We start from the raw sequence: 9745 nt of genomic DNA, 5'->3' as shown, positions 1-9745 counted from the left end.
AGTGCAGTGTTAATGATCAATGTAGTGCTTATCAGGACTTATGGAAAGGAAGTAATGCTGAATAATCTAAAAGAGGCATAACCAATAATATTAAAGAAAATAAAGAGTAAATGGTAAAGGAAAATACATTTAAAATAATTTGAGACCTCATTTGAGACCTCATTCCAACTGATTTAAATGAATAATATGAGAGGTATTCTTATGTATTGCTGCAAAAGTGTCTACTGACCAAGACACCATGGGGCTCCAACATATAAGAAACAGATATTTAAAGATAATTAGATTTTTCTGTTGGCCAACCAGATTATAATGATGGGTCTCCATCACCTCCATCATCTCCACATCACACAGGTTTCTTTCAGAGCGCCCTCGTGTGGGTAGCCTGTAAAACAAAACCTTGAAGCACAATAGCATGAATAACAAACTTGTAATGTCCAAGGATGTGAAAACATAACCATATTATGATAGTTTATGACATGGGAAAATTCAGAATTGTGCTCAATCATGGGTAAGATCCAACTAGTTGTCATTACTGTTGAATTGTTGTATGACAGTCTTTCTCTATATCAGCTTATACTGCCTTCTTGCCATATGCCTTTCAATGTCATTTACTTTTAAATTATCAGTATACTGATGCCTTTCCAGTATCATTGTAAAGTGTGCATAATAACATTTATAACTGTATCAAGAAGTTGATTACTTCCTCAATTTAGGTATAGCAGGTTGAGGAATATGGTTTTAAGACATGGATGTCTCTGCCAAAATTAGTACCACTAGAACATTTACCTAATAATCAAGTTTCTGTCTTTGAATAGGCTTTAGGAAAGTGTATAATTGTTTTCTTATATATTGTTGTGTTTTATATTACTTTCTTTACTCATAAAAATTAAAAAGCTGTATTAATTATGGGCATGCTCAGGTGAAATTAGTGTGATGAAAATGATCTACTTAGTATGTCCTCAAAAACTTAGCCTTAGGTAGCAATTTAGTAGAGAAATACTTACCTATCCTGTGTGATGCTTGTTTCTGTTTTGACATTTTCTCTTTTAATTCCTTCATTTATAAACCAATTTGAGGAAAATGCCTTAGTCTGATATTGTCTTAGAGACAAAGGAAATGGATATTCATCACTAGATTGTGCGGATGAGGTCAAGACACATGCCTTTTGTAACTCCCCTGGAAAGAATGGTTAAATACCAAAACCCAATTAAAAAATATATAGGAATAGTGGAAAAGTCCAGAACCACTTGTGAGAAGAATTCAAGTATGTCTATTATCTCTTCATCTTATGTTAATCTAAATTAATTTAATTTTCTCTCACTATGCCATCATTTTAAAGTCATATTCCTTTATTTTGTCATTGATAGAATTAAGGTTAGTTTTGTTTGACTAGCAGCAATTAATTTAATTACTTCACAAGTGTTCCAGGTGCAAACAGCGTGATTGGCAGCTGTTTCAACAAATAGAGGATGCTTAGATGAAAACGTAGATGACTCACTTGCCACATAGGGGCAGCCATTGTCTGAGAGAGCCATGTGCACAGCAACACATTGCTTGTGCATCATAATCAGATAAAGTGCAGTGCATACCTGTGATGCTGTTTGGCGAAACTGATGCAGTCATGGATATTGCTTTTAGTAAATAATTTGATCGCCAATACTTTTGGACATCATGGAAAGGAAGAGACATATTTTAGCTGACATTTATGTGGAATTGTTTGGGTGCAGTTTTGAGCTAGTTGGTCATTTCCAGAGTCTGGTTAAAACAGTTTCCTTTCATTTTTGTTCTTTTTATTATCCTAATTAGCTACCACATCCACCATTAATTATTTGCTTTAAATTTTGCTTGGTTGTCTGATAGAATGGTTATTCTAGTGAACTTAATACTTATATTTACCTGACACTTCCAAAGCAACTTACATTTATGACTGAGCACAATTTGAGCAATTGAGGGTTAAGCGCCTTGCTCAAAGGCCTAACAGTGGCAACTTGGCAGTGGCAGGGCTTGAACCAACAATGCTCCAATTACAAGTCAATTACCATAATCATTGAACTACCACTGCCCATACTGCTGGCCATTAATATAATTCTAGTCAATGATTGTTATGCCTGTTTTTTTCACATATGCTTACTCAATAAACATTCACTTGTTATTATGTATGTGTGATTCGAGAGTGATATTCTAATATTTAGTAGATGAGAAATAATCACATATCAAATTGGTGACTTCCACGTTTTGAGACTGAACTACTAATCAACAATGAAGTGACTAAATTGAACAAACATTCCCTGTTAATCAGGATGGTACTCCAATTAATGTTATCCAATGTAACTGAAAATCATTTAAAAGTATTAAAATTGCTACACATATGATGTGTGTTCCATTATCCAGTGGGACTGACTCACCTTCCAAGCTTGATGCGTACACAGAAAAAAAAAACTGCAGTGCGTACAATAGAGTAAGATAATTACAATTATTCCATCTCATTGTACTCAGATTCTAGAACTACATTCAACGAAATCTAGAGCACAACACATTACATATCCATATGTAATGTAATAAGAATAACAGACATATCTGGTATTTCAACTAAAACATTCTCACAGTCTACTCTGATTGGTTTTGTGCTAAAACACTTTTCATATAAACACACTTTCTATTAATGGATGCTAATCGCTATAGTGACAACCACACTTTACACTCACTGGAGTTCGTAGAAACTTGGTCAAAACAAAAAATCATCCACTCCTCCAGTGCAGTAATAACAAGTCACTATTTAAAACATCATCATGCTGATGGGAAAGCTGTAGGGGCGGATCTGACAAATGTACTTTTCTGTCACTTTTCTGCTTGCCTTTTAGACTTTTAATCAGAAAGTCTTTTATTGAGCCAAGTCTTTACCATCCCCACTCCTCCTATTTCACCAGCCTGCTCTTGGAATTTTAACAGGTAAACATCAATGGGCTAGGATGCACCTGTTTGGGATTTATGCATATTAATATTTTTTGTTCCACCTACACTGTGGTTAAGTTGACCTGTTATAATTCCAAGAGCAGGTTGATGAAATAGGAGGAGTGGGTATAGTAAGGATTTGGTTGAATTTGGAACAGCAAATAAAGTTCTTACAATAATAAACTAAGAATTTTTTTTTAAGCCAGGGTGTCTCACAAATATTAGACCACTCAGTTTCCATTTAAACAAAAGTGTTTTTTGTTTGTGGTCAGATTGGTAAAACTTAGCTTTTCATTCAACTTAATAAACTTAGTAAACTTTAATCATTTACTAGACCTGTTTTTCATCTACATGGCTGAATCTTTGTGGCGTGGTTAATGACAGTTAGTCTCAGACCTTGAGGCTATGCAGTTAAGAGAATTACAAAGACAGATCAATATGTCATTTTGGACACAGTGCATCTGAGGAGTTTGCGGTCAACCCAGTATCCCTGAAAAAATCCAGCACAGAGACAGCTGGAACACCATCTCCTCCATTGCCCGCTGGTTCGTTGCAGTGTAATCCCGGGCCTCCAAGCTAAGACATGGGCTTAATCAACAAAAGTAATACAAAACTCTGGCCTGGTCCAAACCCAAACGGATGGTGCTGCTGATTTTTAGAACAGCACTCTTACTCAGCCTGCTCCAAATGTGAAATAGCAATCCTTGATCAATCAGATTTTGTTGCAGTCATGGTGTATGAGCCTGTGCCCCTGTGTTAACTGTTTTGATGGCTATAAATTTGTAAACAAACTTCCTATTGCCTAGGAATTGGTGATACAGCACTGCCGCATGTTCAACAGTACTGTACGTTTTTATGCATGCATTGTATTATAATCAGAAGGCATAACATGGGTTTTGCGAGGTTCCAATCCTAATGAAGGCATCCAATTATGGTAAAAGTGTCTCATATACTGTATTCAGTTCTGGTGTTTCACAGTAGTTGCCTGTAAAAAGAGGCCAAATAATTATTTCACTGTTCTTTCACTGCGCAGCCATGACAGCAAATCCACAAAACAGGAGACAGTATGAAGGCAAACCCAGGAGGCTCTGCAACTCACCAACATCCTGCAGTGATGGCTACTGTCACATGGTGTCCACTTTGGCCCAGTCTGTTTTCACTCCAGCTTTGCTCATGATGTACTCAAGGAAGCTCACACACTGTTGAAGGAGGGTGCACTTGTCCAGATACAGCAGGAGATTAATTTAAGAACCTGGAATACTGTTCTAGGTTTGTGAGATCACCATCAAAGCTGGGTGTGTGAACCAGCATGTCATCTAAATAAACAATGCCCTGGTCCTTCAGGATGCCGGTGAGAACATACTCATCAGATGTTCAGAACTTGAAAGCCATAAGTTTGAACTGCCAGAGTCGAGTGCCTAGCATGAACATTGTCTTTGCTAATGCTACTTGTGTACTTGAACCATGCTAATCCAACGAGCTGATCTCAAATATCACTGATGCGTTGGAGCATGTTTGAGTCTGGGATGCAGCCCAGCTTCTATTCTACAACTCCTCAGCTGCCATTTCTATCAACTTCTTTTGGAGGAGCTGTCTATTGCAGGAGCTGAATCACTTTTTCTGCCCTTTTTTTAAGACGCTGCCACAGTTAACACACTGCATTCAGTGTCCTACTAACCCTGCTCTGTGCTTTCTGCTTTCTCTTTCACTGGTGCTGATAGCAATGGTGGTCACATGAACTGCTCAAGGTCTTCAGAGATCTGCCAAGTAGCACTAGTGTTGTGTCTTCAGCTCCTCTAGCATTGGTGGGGCACACTCAAAAAAACAACAGCTTGCTGCATTCCTTTGCATTCCCCTGTGGGGGCGAAGGCCGCACTGTCAGGAGTGCCCTGAGCTGCTCTCCGTCTACGCTACAACTGATCCAAAGCCTGCGGTGGTAGCTGATCTTCCAGGCAGTAGTGTTGCTTCTAAGGGTTGTCTTTCCTGGAGACTGCACACCCCTCTCTTTTTCCACTGGTTCCAGTTCATGGCATTGACTAGTCTTTTTCTACACCACCAGCAGCACACTAGTCATTCCGTTACACACTGCCACTTGCTCAGGAACTGCTCAACATGTCGTCTCTTTCTTGGATTCGCCCCTTGTGAAGCACTGTGCTGCTTGCTGTCTTTGCACCAAGGATGAGATTTGCACTTTCTGCCTTGGTGGCAGCTGCTTGGAGGCTGGCTGGTGCAGTGAATTGCACATTTCGTCTCAGGTGTTCTGTCCACAACACATTCTTGAAATGTTCCAATGATAATTCTTTTTGTATAGCCTTCTTGAAGACTGGTTGTTTTCCGCACCATCATGCTCACGCTTATCCGCTCCTGTAGCCTCTCTCATCAGTAGTAGCCACTGGTTTAAGTGTTGTCGGTATTTGCCCAAAGTGTCACTGAACGGCTGTGGTCAACCCTGCTAGGTTATCATTCCATGAAAACCTGGAGTGTTTGCTCCTCTAGTGCCAGACACAACTGCAATGCAGTAAGTGCTGTTGTTCTGTCATGTTGCCAAGCAACTGTTATAATATGGTAGGTGGATGCAGGTCTCTCATAGAGCACCAGCTGGTTGTGGTCTCTGAGCTCTGGTATACTATCTTCCTCAGGAAGCTGCCTCAGGCTAAGCTGGCAGAACCAGTCAGATAAGGGGAAGACAATGCTCATTAACCCCTTCCTCCTGCTGCACTCTCAAGTTCTTTAATGCACCTCTCAGTGTTATCCAATTCAGCCACTGATTCACTCTTGGAACACCAGTGTGTTGTTGTTGAATAAGAAAAGCCGTAAGATGCCATTTTACATTTTGAATGTTCAAAGGCAATAAAGTTTAGTTTCACAATTTGTTTTATGACTAAGAAATTAAAAGCAGCTATAAATGTATTGTTTACATTGCATGCGGAGCATGCATTGTAGCCTGCCGTCTTGGTTTTGCACGCGAACACTTAAAATTAGCTTTCTAGCTAGTAAATATACTACCCTAAACCCTTAAACTCCAATTCCTTTAGCAGAAGGCCAGTGTGTTAAATATAGGATATGACCTATAGGATATAACGTTATCACTGGAATAGTGGTTATTTTTGTAATTATTATTACTATTATAAATCATATCAATAAATAATTACAGCAAAAAAAGTATGCCACTTTCCTGTACAAGCGTGCAGGATAAACTTATTTTTCTGCTGCTTCAAGCAAAACTCTTCAGTAACTTTTCCGGTTATTTTGGCAGTGTGCACTGTAGGCTAATGTTTGCTAATCCAATAGCTACAAACCTGCAAAAATTCATTTTTCTGGTGAACAGATTAAAACAATACACACGTTATTCAGACATTCTTACCTCATCCTGTAATAAATGTTGCACATTAATGTCTGGTAAGCTTAATGTACCCTTTGAATTAGTGTTTCTCTCTTTTTCTCTCTTCCTTTCTTTCTTTCTTTCATTTTGGAAATATAAGGGTGAGCAGTAAGGAAGCGGACTCATGTGCGGAGAAGAGCGAAATTTATTAGGGGAAAATCCAGATTCGTAGTCGTCAGAGTAGTCCAGGGTCATAGAGCCAGTACGGAGAGTCCGAGGATACATGATTAAACAAACACACAAGTACACGACGGCAAACAAGGGAATCGGACTATAACAAAAGACGCTAGGAAAACTCGGGGCTAAGAAAGACGAAGGCTAGGATACACGGAATACAAACCTACAGGTATACAGAGACGGGCTTTCAAAATCTTTCACTAAACACACGGACTAAAATAAACAATGAACAGCCAAGACCAAGGCCAGAAGGCAGCGCTTAAATACATGAACTAAACGAGGGACAGATGTACAAAGTCGAATGAGGGGCGGAGAAAACGAAACTATGGCATGGAACTAAAATACACAAGACAGGGAAAACACGGAAGATGGGAGGGACTACTCGTGACAGGAAACTTGTTCATTGATATTTTATTATTTGTTTATTACCATTTGCTTACAAAATGTATATTGCAAAAAGGATAGTTAACTGCTTCTAATGATGTTTACTGGTAATTTTATACTAACCGGTTAGATGGAAATATATTAGTTGATTTTAATAGTGTCTATCTCTAAGTTGAAGTAACCCATTTACATGAAATGGTAGGTAATTAGATGCTCATGCTATTATGTTACATATATTGTGTTATGACATTGAAGTATGGAACTTTGCAAAAATACCTTTATCTTATTTTGCTCTAATTTTCTTTGTGTGTGGTGAATCTTTCTATGCCTCAATAGGAAACTCAAATCCTACTAGTCTGAGACAATAAATATGAACCAGCCCCCACCCTTAACAGTTTCCTATTAATCCCAAGAACAGTTTAGAAAAGGTTAGTTAGCAGAATTGAAAAAGCTTGGAAAAAAGGTGGGGGAGTTTTCTTATGATTTTGTTGTGCTTATCACAGTGCAAAAAGAGGCCAGATTTGGAGCAAGCAGGAAGGCTACCTCCTTTCTCCTGGAAGATCTATGGACAGCCAGATCATTGCTGTGTGGGCCTGCAAAACCAAGCCTTATGCTTAGCCAAGCAAGTGATCCAACTTCTGGCAAGATAACATTGAAGGACACATTGAATTAAAATAGTGCATAATAACTCCATACACATGCAAAGTTGATGTTACTAATAATCTGTAATTATTGTAAAACAAATAAGATTAGGGAATTCCCTCATACCTCCATTTTGTTGAGTAATCAGTCAGTCACTAATCAAGCTCATTAGTTCTCTTTCATCCTTAATAGGTTGTTTAAATCAATTTAAAATAAATTATAAAATATTTAAATAAATTTAGATATATTTTCTTTCCTTTTCTAAAATCAAGCCTTCTTGATTCATGAGTCTTGTTTTTAAAAATTCTAGTGAATTTGATACATATGGTCCATATTCACCTATGTTCATCATTTCATGTATGATCAACTCCATTATTGCTGACTAATCAATAAACATTCCATTAATTGTAGAGCTTTTAGTTCATGCGTGGCGTTTCAAATTTTTGGTAGATGGTCAATAACTTCATGGAGAGCTTGCAGCTTTTAGCACTGAGACTGAATTAATATCTAATTTAAATTTCCCTGAAATCATGGTGGTACACTTAATCATTTGTAACTAGTACACACCATTATTAAAGGTTCATAATGCTATAGCTTGGGCCAGAGTATTTTCAAATCCCCTAAGTTATGGAACAGCCCAGCTTTAATCCTGGACACCCTCCCAATTATTAAATGTAGGTTAATGATTCACGTATTTACTCACAATTTTTGGTTAGCTTTCTGCATATAAAGTTGCAGGGCCTGGGACCCCAGTCATGGAGTTTCAGGTAATCTGAGGTGTAAATGTTGTTGTCCAGACCTTCATGCTTTCAACTGGGTTGTGACAATGATGACAACATCGATGACAGCATATTGTCCTGGTGCTGGCAATAGATGAACTGGTGCTGCCATATCCATCACCTACTTCATCTACCCCAGTGAATGCAGAAACAGCTCACAAACCCTAGATCCACTGAAGTAGCTGAGATTCCTGCACCTATACTGTACTGGTCACATGGACTATTTAGAATGTAGTATAGCATTAGCTGGGCCTCCCAAGGAAGATTGCTTTCTTCTTTAGTCTTGATCCTCCCTTAATTCTGCTCTGGATGTTTTTCCTTGCCTCTGTCTCCTCTGGATTGCTCATCATGGACCTGGCTTGCTGTGTAACAATGTGTGTTGTAAAAAGTGCTATATAAAAAAAAAATTGACTTGACTTTCATCTAAGAGGGTACCGCCTCCTCCATGACCTGCCTTCATTAGGGCACCACCTCTGCTACATCCTGTTCTCTTTATGCCCTGTTCCATGAGGGCATTGCTGCATCCCACTCCCATAAAGGAGCTGATGCCTCCAGACCCTCTGGCCACCACCATAATTCCAGACCTGCCTGAACCGCTGGCCACACCATCTCTTGACTCACCAGTCACCTTGCATCCCACTCTGTCTACAGTTTAATTCTATAGGTACGCATAAGTCATCACCTTGTTACTCAGAGAGTACCCAAGGGTTCTGCACTTGGACCCCTCCTTTTTTATATTATACACTTCAATACACTTATACACCTGGGGACTCAAGTTCAAAGGTCAAGTTCAAAGACCAAAGTCTCTCCAAGTATATAACTCGAGGAAGCTGGAGATACAATGCCTGAGTGTTGTTACCTTATGGCTAAAATGGCTCATGGCAATGATGAGGAGTCCCATATGAAAGATCCAGAAGGTAATGATTTTGTGCTATTCTATGTATGAAAGAGCAGTTCAAGCAGTTGACAAATGACAAAAATGACAACAGAATTTCACATGTGCTGTTGGGGTGTTGACCATCAGACTTAAAAATTATAGGATATAATAGGATATTGAGGAAACAGACGCTGTTCTTTTTAATAATCCATTCTAAGGATTTTGTTGAGAACACATTAAAACTTGATCAGCTAAAATTGTTCTTGGGGGCAGTGGAGAGAAAACACATACACACACACACATGCACACAAAAACATCCAACAAACCAACAAACAATAGCTTTTCTTCAAATGCCAGCACTAATGACAGAGAACATTAGACAGGCTGCTTGGATTAACATGGCCTGGAGAGCTACGGTACAGAGAATGCTACAAAGTTGCAAAGATCTACTTTGTATAGGGCCTGTTAATGAAACACCTCTGCCACTATATAGGTTGAAATGTGATTACAGGAACTCCAGTATCCAATTGCAGAGATAGACATTTAGACCCA

At 38.7% G+C, this 9745-nt stretch overlaps 1 long non-coding RNA gene across 1 annotated transcript; it reads left to right on the top strand.

Moving 5' to 3' along the window:
* The first annotated feature begins 6468 nt into the window (after window positions 1–6468).
* On the top strand, window positions 6469–7956 carry LOC118241255 (uncharacterized). Its single transcript, XR_004775937.2, has 2 exons — window positions 6469–6680; window positions 7399–7956. It is a non-coding gene; the product is annotated as an uncharacterized LOC118241255 (long non-coding RNA).
* Window positions 7957–9745: the final 1789 nt, after the last annotated feature.

The sequence above is a fragment of the Electrophorus electricus genome, chromosome 6, assembly GCF_041902795.1.
Source record: "Electrophorus electricus isolate QZ-2024a chromosome 6, ASM4190279v1, whole genome shotgun sequence".
Classification (NCBI taxonomy): Eukaryota; Metazoa; Chordata; class Actinopteri; order Gymnotiformes; family Gymnotidae; genus Electrophorus; species Electrophorus electricus.
The sequence above is the reverse complement of the archived record's forward strand: the minus strand, read 5'-3'. Positions and strand labels throughout refer to the sequence as shown.